At 38.8% G+C, this 20415-nt stretch overlaps 1 long non-coding RNA gene across 1 annotated transcript; it reads right to left on the bottom strand.

The window, feature by feature from the left end:
* Positions 1-2097: 2097 nt before the first annotated feature.
* Positions 2098-8334, bottom strand: LOC144220919 (uncharacterized). The gene is made up of 3 exons (XR_013331897.1): positions 8129-8334; positions 5464-5553; positions 2098-2235 (listed from the first exon to the last, which is right to left on the bottom strand). It is a non-coding gene; the product is annotated as an uncharacterized LOC144220919 (long non-coding RNA).
* Positions 8335-20415: the final 12081 nt, after the last annotated feature.

The raw sequence follows: 20415 nt of genomic DNA, 5'->3' as shown, positions 1-20415 counted from the left end.
ATGCTATAAATAGCAACCAACGCGCTTGTCATTAAGTCTACTGCTCCACACCCACTTCCTTTTCTAGCCTCTGTCATTAACTATTATATCTGAAGTGAAACTTGTTTCTAGCACAATCAGTAGAATGAACAACGAAACATAAAGGGATCAAAGGCTTTAGTGAAAGAATTTGTTGTCTTTCACACAGAGAGAATGAGCTTGACACAGAGAATCATACTGACCAAAGCTCCTTTGGAGTTCCCAAGTTTGGTGCCTCTATCTTCTCCTTTCTTCTAGAAATACCCTGAATGCTCAACTTATGAAATCTTATAAACAAAAGAATGTTCATGGGAAGTCATGATTTCCTTAAGAGACTGAATGGGTAATTTATCCTAATACTTACTCTACAAATCATAAGACTAACCCTGGCTGAACAGCCACACACCACATGCTATCCACCTTTTAAAGCTGCCACTTGCCACTAATCTTGGAAATGTATTTATACAAGTGCTAGATCTGCAGGTGCTGGTAGGAAGGGTATTTATAGGGTTGAAATTTTCCAAGCCGAAAATTATTAGGTTCCTCTCAAAAGTCAAAAGTATCATTAGAAAGTTCGTGACAATGGTAGGTAGAGAAGTTGGTTTATCATATCTTCTGAAATATGTGGCTATTTATTTTGGTGTCTGTACTCATTCTTTTCCTTCCGAGAATAGGCCCAATGCCATGGTCACTATTGGCCTCTGATGGGATATCCTTGAGTTTTGGCCTCGGTGCCTGCTGCTGTTGGCGCTGATGTGTGGAGTTGCTCTTAACCCTTTGGAAGCACAGGCATCCACAGCTGGAATCTATGATAGCTGAGGTAGCTTCTTGTGGTGAGAACACACATGGATGTTGGGATGTTGGGAACCAAGATGGTGCCACCTAAAGTACTTTCTGACAGAACACCATGGGGCTGTTTCCTCTCTGCTGCCACCAACCCCATTGGAGCAGGACAGCTTGTGAAGTCATCTCCTTGTGGTTCCAATGCAGATGGGGGGCATAAGCTACTCTTTTTCATTGTATCTGAAGTTTCTATCATTTCTTCACTCACTCTTCCCTCAGAGTGAAACCCATGGCAATGTAGGACTGGGTCTTTGAGAAGCAGGAAGCATCTTCATCTCTGTCTTGTGCTCACTTTCATAAAAAGTAAATATGGGTGTTAAGTGCTCTATCTCTAGAATTGATCTAACTGGGTTTAATACCTGGCTCATCCACTTACCAGCTGTGTGACCTTGGGCAAAGCTCTTTCCAGGCCTTAGTTTACACATCATAAACCATTTGAATGACGTCAACCTCCCAGAGTTACAATAAGGTTTAAGTGAATTATCCATGCAAAACATCCAGGACAGTAGCTGAGAAATGGAGAGAGTGAATGCATAGTGTTATAAACTTCTGAATTTTACTGATACTCAAAGAAGAGTTGGTTTCTCTGGGCTGCCTCACCAGTGGAAGCATTCCTGGGGCAGTAAATGAGGTCAGTTACAGACAGCATTTTCATTCTTATGCTCTGATAGCCTCCTCTCTATGTTGAAGACCTCTAAACTAGGAGAATTACACTCAATGATATTAGAGATGAGAAACTGCAGCTGTCACATGAAGAAATGATTGAAAACTATAGCCAAAAATGGTTGAAAACAAGTATTAGGAAGTATATCATGTAGTTAATGAGTATGAATATTGTGTTCTCATTCTGAATAATCATAACTTTCATAGATAATTTTACATTTGTAATTTTGTATTATTTTTCTTAAAAGGGTCCCCCAACGTTTCATCCCCTCTACAACATCTGAATTTGTCACTAAAATGTTCTAAATCTTAATAAATTAATACACAAATAATAAATAAATAAACCCATTTAAGGGTTTCATGCACTCCATGGATGACTCCAGAAAAATGCATGCTTTCCTGCAGTCCTGGGCAGTAGTTAAAGCTTTGGAGGCCTGAAGGGTAAAGATAGGCTGAAGTGCTTTAAAACAAACATTCCTCAGGAGAAAAGTCACACTCACGAGGGGTCAAGAGAGAGAGGATTTTTTTTTTTAATGCCGCCTATTTCAAATAAGCCAGTGGCTTCCCAGATGCTCACATAGCAACTCATGTTTATACCAAACTCACCACACCATGCTAATGTGGTCTGATCATTCGTCTCTCTCCAAAGATCTCTTCCAAATGAGGTCTTGGCAAGCAAAAATTTTATTGTTCATTATTGTGCTTCAAGTTCTGAAATATAGTAGGCATTAATAAGTGATTATTGAATGAAAGAATAAATGAAAGAAGGAAAAATAACTATGTTTTCTCATCTACTTTTGACAATTGTTGGATAGAAGGCGTAGAACCAAAATATCTTTCCTCAGCGTAATAACTACAAAGCGTCTTTCAGTTCATGTTACTTAGAACTTTTATCTCAATACACATGTCAAATGGTAGCAAAATATGAAATGGCGTCTGTGAGAAGGTAGAATTTGTGAGGTTACAACTCAGCAACATTTATGTTATTTATGTGTTTCATTGAGACTTTTACTAATTAAACATACCTGATAACACCAGGAGGTAACACACTGAATGGCACACACCAGAAGGCACAAGACATTTCCATAACAAAGAGGGCAGGGTGAAATTAAAAGCCTGCTCCTCTGGCAAGATCATCTTCGGCTCCCACTCAGTTGAACTTCATACCCAGATTGAAGATTGCCATTATGACCGAATGTATGCACTTATCCTTGGTTTGCTACCTTAAGAGCTCATAATATTGGAGCCACCTTTATACTTAGGAATTTCCTGTAATGAATTTCGGAGATGTGTTAAGGTGAGTCCCAGAAGGAGGCCCAGAATCCAGCTCTTACTCAGATTTATTTTCATACATTGTCCTCATAGGTACGTGAGGAGCCAGTTACTGCTAGTTCACTGTGATTTAAAAGCCCTGCTAGGGCACCTGGGTGGCTCAGTCGGTTAAGTGTCTGACTTCTGCTCAGGTCATGATCTCATGGTTCGTGAGTTCGAGGCCCACGTTGGGCTCTGCGCTGACAGTTCAGAGCCTGGAGCCTGCTTCAGATTCTGTGTCTCCCTCTCTCTTTCACTCTCTCTGTCCCTCCCCTGCTTACTCTCTGTCTCTCAAAAATGAATAAATATTATAAATTTTTTTTTAAATTCCTGCTCTTAGGTTCATTGGTTCTCTTTTATAAGTTTACTTTGAACTCGCTTAAGAAGTGTGTATGTGCGTCTGTATGTGTGTGTGTGTGTGTGTGTGTGTGTGCATGCTAATAGCTAAGAGCCTTGAGTTGTATAGCTAAACTTATGCTAGTTATTTAATCTCTTTGGGATTGAGTGTCCTCAAGTGTAACCTGGAAATAATAAGAGAACTCACTCTCTCACAGATTCATTGTAAAAACCAAAAGAGTTCATGTATACAAAGCACTTGGAACACAGTCTGGCACATAAGTGCTACCAAAGTGTTAGTTCTTTTTACCATTTTCATCAATACAGCATTCCATTCTTCTTAGGTTATGCATATTGGGTTGTTATAGTAAATAGGGCAACGAAGGGCAGGCATCTAAGGGGAAAGGATCACTGTGTGACTTATTCCTTGAAATATTTCAACTTTAGTCATAAAGTAGAAGAAGCTCTTTAAGCAGAAACTCCTCTGTGGAGATTCAGGGATGGAGAGCACACAGGCCAGCAGCCCAGCTCTTTACTGGTATCTACCTAATCATCTGACTGTAGACTGGAAGTAAAAGAGCAAACTAAGGGAGGTTGAGGATAGATATGCAACTCAAGCAAAATTTTCTGAGTATTCAATTGTTGTAGGGATTCACTCCAGCCTTTAGCTGGAAACATGAAGGCAACGTGTCAAGGTTTTATTCAATGGGAAATGGTATAATTTAAATAATCTGTCTGCAGAACAACTCACACCAAGCTCATCAAAACCATTTACCCTTCCCTGAGTTCATCATATTGGACTTACCCACGACATTTGACCTGAAACACTCTCCCCTCTTGACTTCCAGAATACCATGCTTGTCTGGCTTGCTTTTCACCCCTTTGTTCACTCATCCTCAGAGGACTTTGCTCATCACCTTCCTCAGCTCCAGGTGTTCTGATTCCTAAGGACTTTGTCCTGGCTTCTCCTCTCTCTCCTTACACTCTTCCCCTAGTGATTCCATCTATCCTTATTCCATCTATTCCTTATCACAGAAACCTTATGGTTTATTTATTTATTTTTCTAATGTTTTTTATTCATTTTTGAGAGTCAGAGAGAGACAGCGCAAGCAGGGGAGGATCAGAGAGAGAGGGAAATACAGAGTCTGAAGACAGGTTCCAGGTTCCAGGCTCCAGGCTCTGAGCTAGCTGCCAGCACAGAGCCCGACTCCGGGCTCGAATCCACAAACCATAAGATCATGACCTGAGCTAAAGTTGGACACTTAACTGACTGAGCCACGCAGGCACCCCTATCCTTACGGTTTAAAACACTATCTAGAGAATAACCAATTTCATAGTTTCATGTTGAGCCTAGACTACTATTCTGACTACCAAAATCATGATAGTCTATTTCCTAATTAAACATCTCTATTTCCGTGTTTCTAATACAATATGCCTGGAAATGAACTTTTAAAAGTTCATTTTAAAATTTATTCCTTCTCTTGGCATTCTGAATAAAGGGCAACAGAAATCTGGAAATTTACCTTGATTATGTCTTCTCTGTCTCTATGTCTTCTATTTTCAAAATCTATCTATAATACACACTTTCTCTCCATTCTACTGTCACCATCATAACTCAAGCCACCTGATCTTCTCTCTAGAAGACTGCAATCACGTCCCACTTTTTTCCCTTTCCTCTAATATATTCTTCATATAGGAATTTGAAAAATCTTTATAAACATGCACTAGAGCACCAATGAAGAAAGCAAATGTAGAGAGGTCAAGCGAACAATGAAAAGTGACTAAGTGGGAGAGTTTTCATACACGGCTGTCTCCTCTTTCTGATCTCCACAGGGTTGCCACCCATTAATATGTACGTTAGGGCAAAATGGTGGTTGTGCTCATAAGTATGTTTTACTGACTTTCAAAGTATTCTCACCATCCTCAATGATACCAGCAGCACCTGTTTTTGTATTTTACTGTGCTCCAATCGCAATCAATATGCTTGGCCAGTTGGCTCTCAGCATTACTTATCCTTCTGACACACAGGTCTCTGAGCTCCCCAACATTTTCCATGTGGAGATCTCAATACCCATTTCATGTCAGTCACCTGCTCATGTTACCGTAATAATGTTGGCTTCCACATCACTCAACATGGTCCCACCCATGTGTTTCAACATGAAATTCCTCTCTGTTTGCAGTCCTGTCTTCTCTCACCTCTTCAAGTTCCTAACAACTATGGGATCAACTCCTGAACCTTATCAAAGCTGCTATGTCATCAGCTTCATTCCTACCTGCAGTTTTATTACTTACTGCTTTTCTGGAAGCACCTGGCTTCCTGCAGCGAAGATATCATTTCAAGGAGGAAGCCATCTTTCTCATTCCTCTGATGGAGCCAAACTTCTGTGAAAAAACCACAAAGTAGCATAGTGAGGTCCCAAATGAAATCATGCTTCACCCCAGTTGTGCCTTGTGAGCATTTCTTTGGTTTATCTGTTTTTGATGTTCTATTGAATTAATCCTAATAGTCATTTTAAAGCTTTTTCATTACTTAAAATTTGTTACTTAAAATTACTTAAAATTTCATCCCATTACATTTGTTTTGAATAGAGTGGCTTTCCAATACTTTTAGTGAGTAAGTCAAAGTAAGTCACACTAGAAAAATTCACTTTCTCTTTACACATATTCACTTTCCCTCCTTCCTTCCCTCCCTCTCTCTCTGTGTCTGTGTCTCTGTCTGTATGTCTCTCTCTCTCTCTCTCTCTCTCACACACACACACACACACACACACACGACAGAATAAAATGTAAGCAAACTATATGCAGTTTAGGATTCTTTAGAGAAAACAATTACATGCAATCCAAACTTTCGTTTTTCTTTAGATTTCAATCTGCAAAGACATGCTTTTCCAGTTTTCATATTACAAGCAACCACATTTGATATTGTTAAAATTTCTTCTCCACCTTTAACAGTTAACACATGTAATTAGCATATTACTAAAGCCAGACAGCAAGGAAATTGTAAATGCAAAACGTACTTTTCTGATCAGATTGATGCCTCATGCATGTAAAATCCAGTAACACCATCACCCTTCTAAGTCATAATCATTTTGTAGGAACCAATTTTTATAATACTTTATGCACAGCTTTAAGTAATTTTGATAAGGTTTATAACAATTATAATATTAGGGTAATTTTTCCAAAAAGGGATTTAAATTTTGTGTATAGTGTCTTCATCAAGACAATATTGAAATTAAACAGTGACATAATAAATTTATAAAAAGACCATAGTTCAAATTTATTTCAAATTTAACATATGCAAAAACTAAGTACCTCATGTATTATCAATTCTTTTAATCTTACAACAAGCCAATTAGAGGTGTGCTATTATCTCCAAGAAACTGAGGATTATGTTACTTGACCAAGTTTACTCAGCTTGAACACACACTTTTAACTATGAAATTTTATATCTAATCTTGTTCAACATCATATTGTTGAATATATTATAGGATCCTACATATAAATCAGAATGAAAAACCTAATATTGAAAAACAAGCATGAAGTAACAGCATCAAATTAATGCCCAGTGGCTCAATTCAAAAACAAAAAAGGGACTTGTTCCAAAAAAGGGACTTGTACTTAGAATTTAATTATCTGTGGAGTGTCTGGGTGACTCAGTCAGTTAAGTGTCCAACTCCCGATCTTGGCTCGGGTCATGATCTCACAGTTCAAGAGATTGGGCCCTGCCTCGGGCTCTGTTCTGACAGCATAGAGCCTGCTTGGGATCCTTTCTCTCTTTCCCTCTCTCTCTGCCCCTCCCACCCCTCTCTCTCCAATAAATAAGAACACTTTAAATTAATTAATTAATTAAAGAATTTAATTATCTGTACTCACAAAGCTAATCTAAATAATTGAACACCTACATTGGTGAACAATTACCTCAGTGCAGAAAATTATTAAAGTTTACATCCGTTGAGAAATTTTCAATACTTAACTGGGGGCTGAACTGTTGGTTGTAAAAAAAATTTCCTGGTAATTAAAATTACATATTATAATACTTGTATTTATACCTAATACCTCATTCACAGGACTACTACGTTTAACTTATAATTTCAACTTCATTTAGTGTAAATGGATTTTGTTCACCAAAGTCCTAGCAAGATTTGACATTGCAATTCTTCCCTTTTTACTGCTCAGAGAGTTACAGTGCTGGGGTCAAAGTCCGAAGATTCTGTTTCCCCTTTATGGTTTGACCTTACTTAGGCAAGCCACTGACATTCCCAGAGTTTCACTTTTCTCCTCTGCAAAGGGAAGATAATGAGAGCTTCCCCTGCCTGCTCCAAAAGGCAGGGAGAAGGGTCAGGAGAGATAAGGTATATGAAAGGGCTTCTGAACCACAAAGCCCAGGGTAATACAGCATGTCCGTCACCTGCCATCTAATTGTTCGCGTGAAGGCAAGAAAATTCTCCCCCAGGAACAAAGGAATCAGCCTCAGAACAGGGTTTAACTTGTTCCTTTAAATAATGTAAAATAAAACATAAAGAAACCTCTACAATATTAAAAAAATTTTTTTAATGTTTTTAGTCTTTTTTTAAAATTTTTTTAATGTTTATTTATTTTTGAGACAGAGAGGCAGAGTGCGAGTTGGGGAGGGGCAGAGAGTGAGGGAGACACAGAACCTGAAGCAGGCTGCAGGCTCTGAGCTGTCAGCACAGAGCCAACCAGGGGCTTGAACTCACAAACCATTAGATCATGACCTGAGCACCAGTCTGACGCTTAACCTACTGACCCATCCAGGTGCCCTGAATCAAGTCAGTATTAAAGAAGATTCAGTCATGTGACTGAAAATTTCTTTCAAAGATTCTTTTATCTGTAGCAGGGTCATAAGAGAGAGGCATAAAGAGAGAGAAACATAAAGAAAATACATTTTTTCGTCCATAACTGAGTAAGTTCTTTCGTTGTTGCTAAAGGTACATACCTTTAAGCATTTAGATATCCCCGACACGTTTTCATTTTTAAAACAAAATCCTTTACTGGAATCCATATATTCTTGAGAAGCCATGTGCACTGTTCGCCGTGCAGAGAGTTCTGCCACCGCCAGTAATAAGACATGGGGCGCCTTAGTCTCATTCTTTTGAAACTCGTGACAGAGGAGAGGAAGTCATGTAGGGAAAATAGAAAACACGAATGATGTAACATTGAATGGCACACATTAAAATGTATCTTCTGTATCCCTTGCTCTTTTCCAGAGAACTTAGTGTTCTTATCACAGTCACCTTCCTAGCAATACAACTGGGAATTATAGCCCAAAGCCACACAGATATTATTCCATGATTGTATGTAAAAGAAGTGAACTGACTTAAGAAATCAGATAGTTTGACAAATGTCAACATAATATATTTCTTAGTAGTTTTTGTAATAGGGGTACTAGCAGAAGAAATGATTCTTTTTTTGAGTGAGGATTATCACATGATTTTGATTGAATTAAAGTAGAAAGAGACCCCATTAGGAGCTCTAAGGTTACCAGCCATGAGAACAAAGACTTTCTCTGAGCCACAGCATGGCGTCCTCTAACATCATGGTAATTATGCCTGCTATGCTTCCGTGGACCTAACGAAATTTCATTCATTCATTCATCAAATCTTGGGCACCTGACGTATTCAAGAAAGTAGGCTACACACTGCAGCACGTTTGATGGTGTTTAAAATAGCCTCCATTTTGAAACAGAAACCCTCTTGCACTGTTGACGGGAATGCAAGCTGGTGTAACCACTCTCGAAAATAGTGCTCAAATAGATTCCTCAAAAAATTAAAAATAGAATTACCCTATGACCCAGAAATAGCACTACAAGGAATTTATCCAAAGGATACAGGAGTGCTGATGCATAGGGGCACACGTACCCCAATGTTCATAGCAGTGCTTTCAACAATAGCCAAATTATGGAAAGAACCTAAATGTCCATTAACTGAAGAATGAAGAAAGAAGATGTGGTTTATATATATAATGGAATACTACTTGGCAATGAAAAAGAATGAAATCTTGCCATTTGCAACAATGTGGAGAGAACTGGAGGGTATTATGCTAAGCGAAACAAGTCAGTCAGAGAAAGACAGATATCATATGTTTTCATTCACATGTGGAACTTGAGAAACTTAACAAAAGACTATAGGGGAAGTGAAGGGAGAAAAAATAAGTTACAGAGAGGGAGGGAAGCAGACCATAAGAGACTCTTAAATACAGAGAACAGAAGGTTGATGGGGGATGGGGGAGAGAGGAAATGGGTGATGGGCTTTGAGGGATAAGCCCTGAGTGTTGTATGTAAGCGATGAATCATGGGAATCTGCCCCCAAAACCAAGAGCACACTCTATTCGCTGTACGTCAGCCAAACTTGACAATAAAATTATATTAAAAAAAAATAATAAAATAAAGTAGCCTCCATTTTAAAATGAACTTAACACCCAAGAGTTAGATTAATGACATCAACACCAAGAACACTAAAAACAAGTTGAAAATGTTAAGAGCCATATGAGGCTAAAATAACACGATATAGAAATTCATGTCAGGAGACAGTGCTTTGAAACTGCAATATGCTATCCAGATGTCCGGTTATCAATAGAGGTCAGGATATGATGAGACTGAGAGGGGGTTCTTGATGGCATGTTTCTGCAGGCCTTCCCTTACCCCTTATTTACCTTGCTTAATAAGGTAGGATAGAAATCAATTACCTAATACAGTCCCTTACAAACTCTATATGCTCAGTAAATATTTGTCAAATAAATGAATGCTTAACCAACTTCTTCTCAATGTTATCTGAAGGAATACTTGGTAAAATTTATTTTTGTTAGAAATACAAAAGCACCACTTAAATTACTCTTAACTAATAATAATACTGCTATTTTAGAATCTGTTTTAACTGCATGCATTTTGTGACATTTGTTCCAGAAGAAAGAGCCCATCTCATAGACTACCTCGTGGGTGCGGTATGAAAAGGTGGAAAATGCATTGATTTGGGAACCAGAACTTCTGGATAAGAATCTTTGTTCTGACACCCACTGGCTTTAGGAAAACGACAGTTTTGTACCTTAGTTTCCTGATTTGTAGAATAACAGACTAAAAGAGGTGATGTTAAGATCCCTTCCAGCTTTACCATTTTTGTGCCTCCACACAGGAGATAATTAATTAAAAAAAAATACATTTTATAAAATGGACTTAAGTTACCAGGTAATGGGCTATTACCATGTTTTAAAATATTACTGTATTTTTTTGATTGCTAACTTGTGTTAAATCTATAAGATTATCAAAACTTTCAAAACACATCCAAATATGCTAATGTAGGTAAAAGGACTGGGTTTGCGCCTTCCCCCCACCTATCACTGCACACACACTTTCGGCTATTTGGGGAGTGACCTGTGATGAATTCTACATAGTGAAGGCTTACTGAAGGGCATAATTTTTTAAGCGAATTGGAGTAATTCTGGATAATCAAAGAAGCTTTAAGTTTTTTAAAGACACACCCACTTTTCCGTTCTGCTAAACTTTGTTCAATGAGTGACAAAAGCAGCCTGGCCAACCACTTGCCGAAGCAGTACATTCAAATAATTTTATTAATAATAAATTCAGGGTAGGGGCACTTGGGTGGCTCAGTCAGTTAAGTGTCCAGTTTTGGCTCAGGTCATGATCCCGTGGTTCGTGGGTTCTAGCCCCGCATCAGTCTCTGTGCTGACAGCTCAGAGCCTGGAGCCTGCTTCAGATCCTGTGTCTCCCTCTCTCTTTGTCCCTCCCCAGCTCGTGCTCTGTCTCTCTCTCTCTCTCTCAAAGATAAATAAACATTAAAAAAAATTTTTTAAATAATAAATTCTGGGTTTTAATGACACATCAAACATGTTACACACTAATCACAAGACTGTAATCAAAATGGTCTTTTAAAAAATGCATATATGACGAAGTTTGAATGAGCCTTCCTAAAGGTAGGAGATCTGAAGTATCCCAAAGTAGTCAAGGTAGAAAGACAATGCAGTATTTATTAAGTGTCTGCATTGTGTGTGACTCTCTGCTGGGTTGGGCCATTAACCACATTTACCCATTTTAAAACTGTCAGAAACTAGCAAGCCTTGTAACCATTTTAAAGATAAATAGTCAGAAAAGCAAGCCACTGAAAATGGCAGAGCTAATTAGATTTGAACTCAAGTCTCTGAAAACACTCTGCCTACCACTATACTACCTCCTGTTAACTATGTTTAGTGTATAATATATTTTAGGAGATAAAAATATAAATTGTAAACATTCCCGTAAAGCATCTTATGCAAATCACGAACCCTGTTGATAATTCATGAAGTCCCATGCCTGGTGCTTCCTAGATTCATTCTTGTTCCTGGAAAGCAGCGCTGCCACCTACTTTCAATGCCAACTTTTGGCCTCCCTCTGGTTCTCTTTAAATGTCACTTCCTGAACACGCAAACATAGATTTCGGATGTATAAAATTCTCCTCTTACTCTTACGTCAGCCCGCGCTTTTCTACATTAACCTTTACTCCACATGTCTTACACTCACACTGAACTGCAACATCCATGGGGACAGAACCATATCTGCCTATTTATTGCTGAGTCTCCACCACCCGCATGTGGCTTGGCATACAACAGAGGTGCCCAGAAACATCTGTTGAGTGAATAACACGTGCATGCAATATTGTGAAATGTGCTATAAGACTCTCCAGAAGCATATAGCCTTTACGTAACTGATGTTGTGTATTTTTGTCTTATAGGATCGCTTACAAAATGAGAGTATACGTTTTTCACTTATATGTGGACTCCGAAAAACAGAACAGGAACATGAACAAACAAAAAGCGGAAACAGACTCATAAATACAGAGAACAAACCGATGGTTGCCAAAGGGGCGAGGGTGAAAGAATGGGAAAAATGGGAAAAGGGGAGTAGGAGATACAAGCTTCCAGTCGCGGAATGCATAAGCCTTGGGGATGAGAGATACAGCATAGGCAATAGTCAGTGGTGCTGTAATAGACCTGTATGGTGACGGATAGTAGCTCACTTGTAGTGAGCATAGTGTAACGTGTAGACTTGTCAAGTCACTATGTTATACACCTGAAACTAACGCAATACTGAGTGTCAACTATACCTCAATTAAAAAAGAAAGACCTTCAAAGGTCTTGTAGTTAACAAATTAGAGTACATTAACTGATTAGAGAATGGAGACCTCAGCGTGGAGTCTAAACTAAAATTGTTTCATTTGTAAATCATTTGTAAGTAGGTCCATGAAGTGCCGCTCCATTTTGATTTGTTTTGTCATTTCCAGAGAACGTCTAACAATGGGGGTGGGGGGAGGGCTGCATCCTGGGCCAAAAAACACATAATAAGGGCTCCTTTCTTCTTTTGTCTATTTTGCTATACTTCTCACTGCCAAAAGATGGCAGTGTGTTAGAGAATGACAGCCTTTTTAAGTCCGAGCTGACCGGCAGGCCAAATAGTTGGCTATTGCCCTAAAGAACTCACCTGGCTTTGCAAATATCTTGTTTCAGAAAGATAGTCAGAGTGGAAACCCAGGGCTCCCCAGGGAAAATGTACCTTCTCTTTGGGTCCATGATCAGCCTTTGTTCAGGAGAGGAGAGCTCCTGGATGACTGTTGTTACACAAAGATGAACAAACAAGTTTGAGCCACAAATGAAAAAGAGATTATTTAATGCCAGAAATAAAGATATTACTGGCTTCAGATTCCAAATGCCAGTGCTGTGATCAATCCATCTGTTGAATGCACATGGAGATCAGCCTTCGCTGACTGATAAGCCTAAGAGATGTCTCCTAAAATCTTTTTATTTTCTTTAATGGGAAGTTAGGATTGATTTAATCTTTTTTACAAGCTCTATTTTTTTCAAATTTAATTTACAGCAAAAATATCACGAGTAAGGTTGAGTTTTGGCACAGATGTAGACTTGATTAGTTGTTCTTGAAGGCTACCTCAGGCTCTAACTCACCCTTTTCTGCCCTCCATTGAGATTTCTATCGCTGTTCTCCAAGGATTATCTTTTTGTTGGAAACGGTCAGATTAACAACTACTAAATAATTAATAAGATGCACTGAACTCGCTCGTTCATAATATTCATTAACTTGTTTATTCATTGTCACTCATGAATGGAGTTAACTGCTATGCACCAGTCTCTGTCACATATTGGGGTTACCAACATGAAAGCCCTACTTTTTTAAATGTTTGTTTGTGTATGTATTGATTTATTTTTTTAGAGAGAGCACAAGCAGAGGAGGGGCAGAGAGAGAGAGAGAGAGAGAGACCAAGAATCTGAAGCAGGCTCCAGGCTCTGAGTTGTCAGCACAGTGCCCAACCTGGTGATTGAGCCCATGAACTGCGAGATCATGACCTGAGCAGAAGTCAGTGTTCAACAGACTGAGCCACCCAGGCTCTCCGAAAGCCCTACTTTCAGGATCAAAGCCAGAGAGACAGAAAATTAATGGTTAACAATACTGCTTCAGCTAAGCTTTGAGGCAGAGCAAAGCAGTTTGGTGTGGCAATGCATATCAAATTTTAAGTACTTTAAGAAGATCATGTTGATCTTTTGTATGCTTATATCATAGCATCACACCTGGTCCATGATTGTTGACACATGCAGTAGATAGTTCGCCGAACCTTGCTGAGACAAGGCAATGGGACTGATCTCTCTTTGTGCCCATCATATCATCTGTTCACATGTTGGAAAGAGAAACCCCTGCCTACCATGAACTACCTCTGCCCATGACCTGGAACTGAAACAGAAATTGTGCTTTTAATTTTACTCCTTCTTACTGTTGGTCCTGAGGTGTAGAAGAAAGACTCATTAGACAGTAAGTCAATAAATGTAGACTGGAATAAGTTCCTGAAACTCAGATCTGCTCTTACTACAAAAAAAGCCTGGGAGGTGCCATGTGGCCATTGGGCACTTGTCCTTCGCAGGGAATAGGCCTCATTTGTTTGGCTTGACTAATAAACATGACTCAGGCATGCACAGCAGCAAGTGTTCATTTCCTTAAAACCTTGTTATGCTTTTGTTTGATGTGTTTCCCCCAGAGGTTTCCATTTATCTCCAAAGCATCCCCTAAGCAGCAAAAATACTTGTCTTCAGTNAACTATTTTACACTAAACAGGCCAAACCATTGTTAGTTGCCTGGATGACTTATCTATAAATGACCTGCGATCCAGTTGCCATAATCATTCTTTCCTTGAGATACTGTTTCTCCCAAGGATCAAAGGAAGATGTCAGCAAGATTCTCTGTTTTCATGGCTTTGAATTCAGGCACATCGGGTACATCAGGAAACAGCACAGTGCAACCAAAGAGGAAAATCACCCAAGGGATGGGGCCTTCGTTGCTGTGACTTCACGCCTGTAAACTGAGGACAAGCCAGTTGATCCGGCACAGCAAGTGAGGCGTGTGTCAGTTGGAGTTCCCAGGGAACAATGGCCTTCACTGTGCAAGCTGCCACGTGGGAACCAGATTTGTTTATGTTTTCCTTTATGTCATTTGGGGGAATAAAATATAGTTGTTCTTTTCTTTATTTGAATGCCACAGCATCAGCAAGGACCGACAGTTTCCCGGTCCCAAAGGCAGGCCAGTTACTCCAGAAACTGTAAAATGCACTGACCTGTTTGCATTTCTGTCGTGATGATGGCTGTGTTACCTCCGAAGGCAGGAAGAGCCAGCTTGCTTGCGGAAGAGGAGGCAGATTTCAGGAAGTTACCAGACAGTCGTTTGCCATTTCTTTCTGGAAGGGGGAGGAGGAATAAGATAAGGCGGATTGGATGACACCTTCACAAGGGCAGGGCGCCCGCCAGGGTGTGGGAAAGATCGAGGTGAGTTCAAAGACTTTGTCAGCTTGTCTGCACCAGTCAGGGGCATGTACACAATAAAATTTTCCATCGTTTTTTTTAAGCCTATTTATTTTTGTAAGAGAGAGTGGGGGAGGGGCCGGGAGAGAGGGAGAGAGAACCTCCAGCAGGCTCCACACTGTCAGCCCAGAGCCCAACCTGGGCTCAGTCTCACAAACCTTGAGATCACGACCTGAGTTGAAACCAAGAGTCGAATGAATGTTTAACTGACTGAGCCACCCAGGTGCCCCTAAAATTTTCCACCCTTAACTTAACCATTCTACATAGAATTTTCTTATAACCTCTGTTTTAACACCATAACAGTTTTGAGACCAAAAAAAAAAAAGAGGGGTGGATCCTCATTAAATTTAACTTGCATGTGCATTAAATTGCTAAAATGAGCCAGACACGTGAACAATAGCTGCCTCTTGTAAATTCTGATTTCAAATCTTCTGTTCCATCAATTCAATAAAGGTACTCATCCTTATCAGATGATAAGACCCAACTTTTGCCCCCTTAATGAAATTGTAAAAATTTGATAAATAACAATAGCATATAAAGTTGATTGAAACACAAATGTATAGGGAATATTTGGTTGAACAATTAATGCTTAAGGGTTTCTAGCTATTATCTTCCAAGCTTGTTACATGTAATAGTAGGTGTAGTTTTAATGCAAAAAGGACATTCAGACACAATTGGCAATAAAATAATTGATATATCTCCTGGATTTTATGTAACTATGAGTACTGCAAAAACAGATGAAAAGTATAGGATTTTTCAAATTCAAGTCTGATTTATTTATAATTATAGATATAATGGAGTTTCTGAGGCTACATGGAAAGATATAAATGGTTATACAGTTCTCATTGTCTAATCAAATGGAGCTGATCACCTCAACATGAAATTTTGTTTGCTTTGGCATTAAGTCTCTAATGAAGTGTATTTCCCGCTTATGGTAATGGCCCCCCAACAGCAAACACACATAGACCCCAGCTCCTTCATTCCTTACACAGGAGGTTACAAAAGAAGCAGGAATCCTTATTTGAGTTGCAATCAGCCAAGTTAAGAGAAACCAGAAATTTGCTAAATTATGAAAGAAAATATGGACAACAATGGCTGATGTGGTACAAAATATTAAATACGTGGCAGTGGTGGGCAGGACTCAACAAATATCCCATCTACTCTTCTCACATTCTTCAACCTCCTTTGAAGTTAATAATGTGTGGAGCCATCCATGCTCTTAACTAGCTGCATTCCCTTTCCCTTCTGTGGCTGGGAAAAAAAGGACTCTAGGGAGGAGAAATTGTGTGATGGAAGCAGCCTGATTCCCCCAAACACTGTTTGGAGGAGAGCTATGCAGAATTGCCTCGCCCCCACGGGGCCATGACATGAACAAGAGACAAATTATGCTATGTTAAGTCATAGAGATTGAGATTAACGATTTGAAATTAGAATTGATTTTGCCACTTAGTTTTAGAAAATCAGTTGGTTTTAGGAATGAAGACATCACTGATGACCTTTACCAGAGTGGTTTCAGGACAGTGGTGGATCTGGATGCTAGATTTTTGTAGGATTAGGAGATAAATGAAATTAAAACAATAACAATAATAACAATAACAATGATAACAATAGAGATAAATGAGTGATGAGGAAGTTAAAGAATTACAGACATTTGCCAGTGAAGAAAAGGAGAGATAGATAACGCACACATCCTTTAGGACTCAGCCAGATAGCACCTCTTCCCCAAAGTTTTATCAGATCCCATCACCACTTGCTGGTTTCTATCACACATTCAACATATTTGGTCCTATGCATACCTCTATTTTATCATCAATTACACAATCCATTGTAATCAATTGATTATCTGTCTTTTCCACTAAACCAGAGTCAAACCTTTTTACGGTGTCTGATTTCCTCTAGAACTTTCTGAAATCTAAAACCACCTTTGCCGAGGAGTTCACATGTGCATATGTCCACCAATTTGTGCATAAAACTTTGACAAGCTAAATGGAACCCTAGAAGCTCACTTGAGTTAAAAAATGCCCAGGTTAAGAAACGCACTTTAGACTTTTTATAATAGAGATTGTGTATTATTTGTTTTGTAGCCCTTGTACCTGACACAATGCCTATTACATAATAGGTACACAAAAAATGCTTTATGAATTCATGGATGGAGGGAAGGATGGATAAATTAATTGCTAAGTAGAAATATGTATGAAGGGCATTGAAGGTATGGAAGCATGCACATCAAACACTGCCTTGCAGAAACAAGAATCCCTCAGCACGGAGGAGTTGAAGGGAGAGGTTGTTAAGGTGAGAAAGTGAGGAGAAGCATTTCTCACAGAAAGAACATCAAGTGAAGAGACCCACCAGCTTGTTTGGAGAACAGGCAGTTTAATCTGAATAGAGTGCAAGAAACATTGCAAAACTATCAAAAGACAAGGTAAGTAGCTGGCGGTCAATCTCCCACACTTTCAAGCGGCCCTCAATAGAAGCTATTTTTGAAGCAATCACAACTTCCTTTAAAACTCTTTTCTAGAAAAATCTCAATGTTTATTCCCTGGTTATATGTTGTTCCCTCAAATCACACCAAAATCCTTTTTGTTTTATTTAGTTGAACATTTCAAGAAAGTTTAGTTTTTAAAGTTCAATCTTAAAAAAATTGAATTAAAAAAATAGACCCCAAAAGTAAAGTTTTAACTGTAGTTCAGCATGTTATTTTCTGTGTCTTCTTTCTCACACATCACTGTAGTCGCAACCACTACCAGCAGTACCGAAATACATCCAAATAAATAGTCAAATAAGTATGGAAATTTGATGTAAGAAATCAAAAGTGCTAGATCAGACTTAACAGGTTAAAATTTTAAAAAAGTCCAATGCTTTCCATTTATTTCATTCTCTGGAGGGTATAATCACCTGACTAGTAATATTCATTACTCATATACAGAAATACCATGACCAAATTATTGACCCATGTTAAGGATTTTAAAAAATCTGTGAATAATGTTTGGCTAAAAAAGCAGTGTGGCTTAAAGGGTTTAAAATATAGTTGCTTAGGGGCACCTGGGTGGCTCAGTTGGTTAAGCATCTGACTTTGGCTCAGGTTGTGATCTCACAGTTCCTGAGTTATGGCCCCGCATAGGGTTCTGTGCTGACAGTTCAGAGCCTGGAGCCTGCTTCACATTCTATGTCTCCCTCTCTCTCTCTGCCCCTCCCCCACTCACTCTCTTTCTCTCTTACTCTCTCTCAAAAATAAATAAATGTTAAAAAATTTTTTAAATATATAGTTCTTCGGAATTCTTACCAAGACCTCTGCCTTTCCATCTGTTCTTTGTTGTTATCTGAAGAGGCAGTTATCTCACCCATTTTCTAGCTGAACAGTTGCAGAGACCTCTCTCTTAGGTCCTACTCAGGATAATACAGCTGGTATTATTACTAGTATTATCATTAGTTAAAAGGCAAAAATGACATCATCCGAACTTGGGTGGTAAACTCAATTTCAATTCCAGTACTCTTTCCAAAGAAGAAATTTGCCTTTTGTTTTGGTAATCCCACTGATTCAGTATTCAAGATAACTCAAATGGCTGACATTGATTACGGCTGAGTCATTCCATAGTTCACCCTAAGACTAAAACAAATTGATTCATATTTGATAGGCATAGAGAATGCACAGCAACAGTGTACTCTCAGTCCTAGGATGGTCTGAAACAAAGGTCTTATGTTTCATAACTATCATCTCTGAAATTTCACTAGAAACTCTCTTGTAAAACTCTCAGGCTGAGTGTGGGTAGTGAGTGGAAATTTTAACTGAACTCTTTGGTTTACTTTCTCAGTTCAGATGTTCAAAACACAGTTCAGGGAAGGGCAAAGATGTAGGTAGAATCTCTGAGGCCCAGTTCATTTACTTTAACCTTGCACAGTTGTATCAACAATGGAAACAGAAAGGATTATATCCTCGTAAAATAAAGTGAATGGTTCAGGGGAAATCAAAGCTAATGCATCATCAAAATTAGGAAATCAACATAAAGTTCATGGCCCTTTTATGGTTGGATCATCTCAGTAGCATCATCCTCTCAAAGAACAGGACATTTCCCTCATTAACCAGAAGGTCATTATCAACACTCCATTAGTCACCAGTACGTAGTGTTGTTTATCTGAACCAAATATTTAAATGATTAGTGGTGAGGGTCAAATGATTGTATATGAGTTGAGGATAGAGTGGGACTTTAAATTTTCCTGAATTGATGTAGTTTTAGAAGTTTCTCTTCTTAGAGTTGCCTTAGCACCAGAAAATGCTATTAAACACAAAAGTCTTGTTTACGTGAGTCAAGCAGGGCTTGAAATTTGGCTTTGTCATTTATCAAGTGATCCTGGGCAAGTTATTCAACCTCTTTGAAGCCTCAGCCTAACAGTGGTTCTCTGCCTCATGAAAGTGTTGTTAGAACCAAATGCAAGAAAGCATTTAAAGCCTTTTTTATAGGGGCACCTGGTTGGCTCCGTTGGTTAAGGGGCCAACTCTTGGTTTTGGCTCAGATGATGATCTCATGGTTCTTGAGTTCGAGTCCTGCAGCAGACTCTGCACGGACAGCACGGGAGCCTGCTGGTGATTGTCTCCCTCTCTCTCTGCCCCTCCTGCACTGCCTCTTTCTCAAAATAAATAAATAAACTTAAAAAAATAAAGCCTTTAATATAACACTGGCATAGAGTAAGTACTCAGTAGATGTAAGATGATATCATTATCATTATTAATTTATTTTTATCATCCCATTGAAACAAGTTGGAGCCAGAAGGAGCAAGGGAGAATTTAACGTTTTGAGTATTAAGTATTGTTTCTCTCTTTTCCCAAACTAATGGGGAAATATTAGTATTAATATTACCCCATTAATATTAATAGGGAAATGTTATAAAAGGGGAATATTTGAAGGGCAGTAGGAAGGATATGGCAACATTGCTGCACCTTCTGTGTAAAGGTTTCATGGTAAAGCTTTGTTTGGTTCATTAATTCCTAGATTTGTAAGTCTACCTTAACTTTAATTGCTAAAAGTATTCCGAAAGCCAAGTGTCATTTTATGTAGATAAAATCCTTCCTGTGATCATTACCACATTCTTGTCTTCCTCTGTGCTATGTCCTGACCAGCCAAGTTAAGCAAGCAACCAAGACAAAGACTTGTAGTTAATAACTCCATCCACACTTCATGCCATGGGATTTCACAATAAATTCCCGTGAAACTGCTCAGGTAGAATAGCATGGTTGTGATATTTGGTCCAGTCCACCTTGGAATATATTAAGTGGGTACTACTGCCCATGCACATTGACTGAATCCATTAAAAAGGCTAAATCTTAGGATTTAAAGTTTTATTATTAATGTATTAACCAGATTAATTCTCTGGCAATGTCAC

The sequence above is a fragment of the Crocuta crocuta genome, unplaced genomic scaffold (assembly GCF_008692635.1).
Source record: "Crocuta crocuta isolate KB4526 unplaced genomic scaffold, BGI_CrCroc_1.0 scaffold1, whole genome shotgun sequence".
Taxonomy (NCBI): Eukaryota; Metazoa; Chordata; class Mammalia; order Carnivora; family Hyaenidae; genus Crocuta; species Crocuta crocuta.
This window is presented reverse-complemented; position numbering and strand designations above follow the sequence as displayed.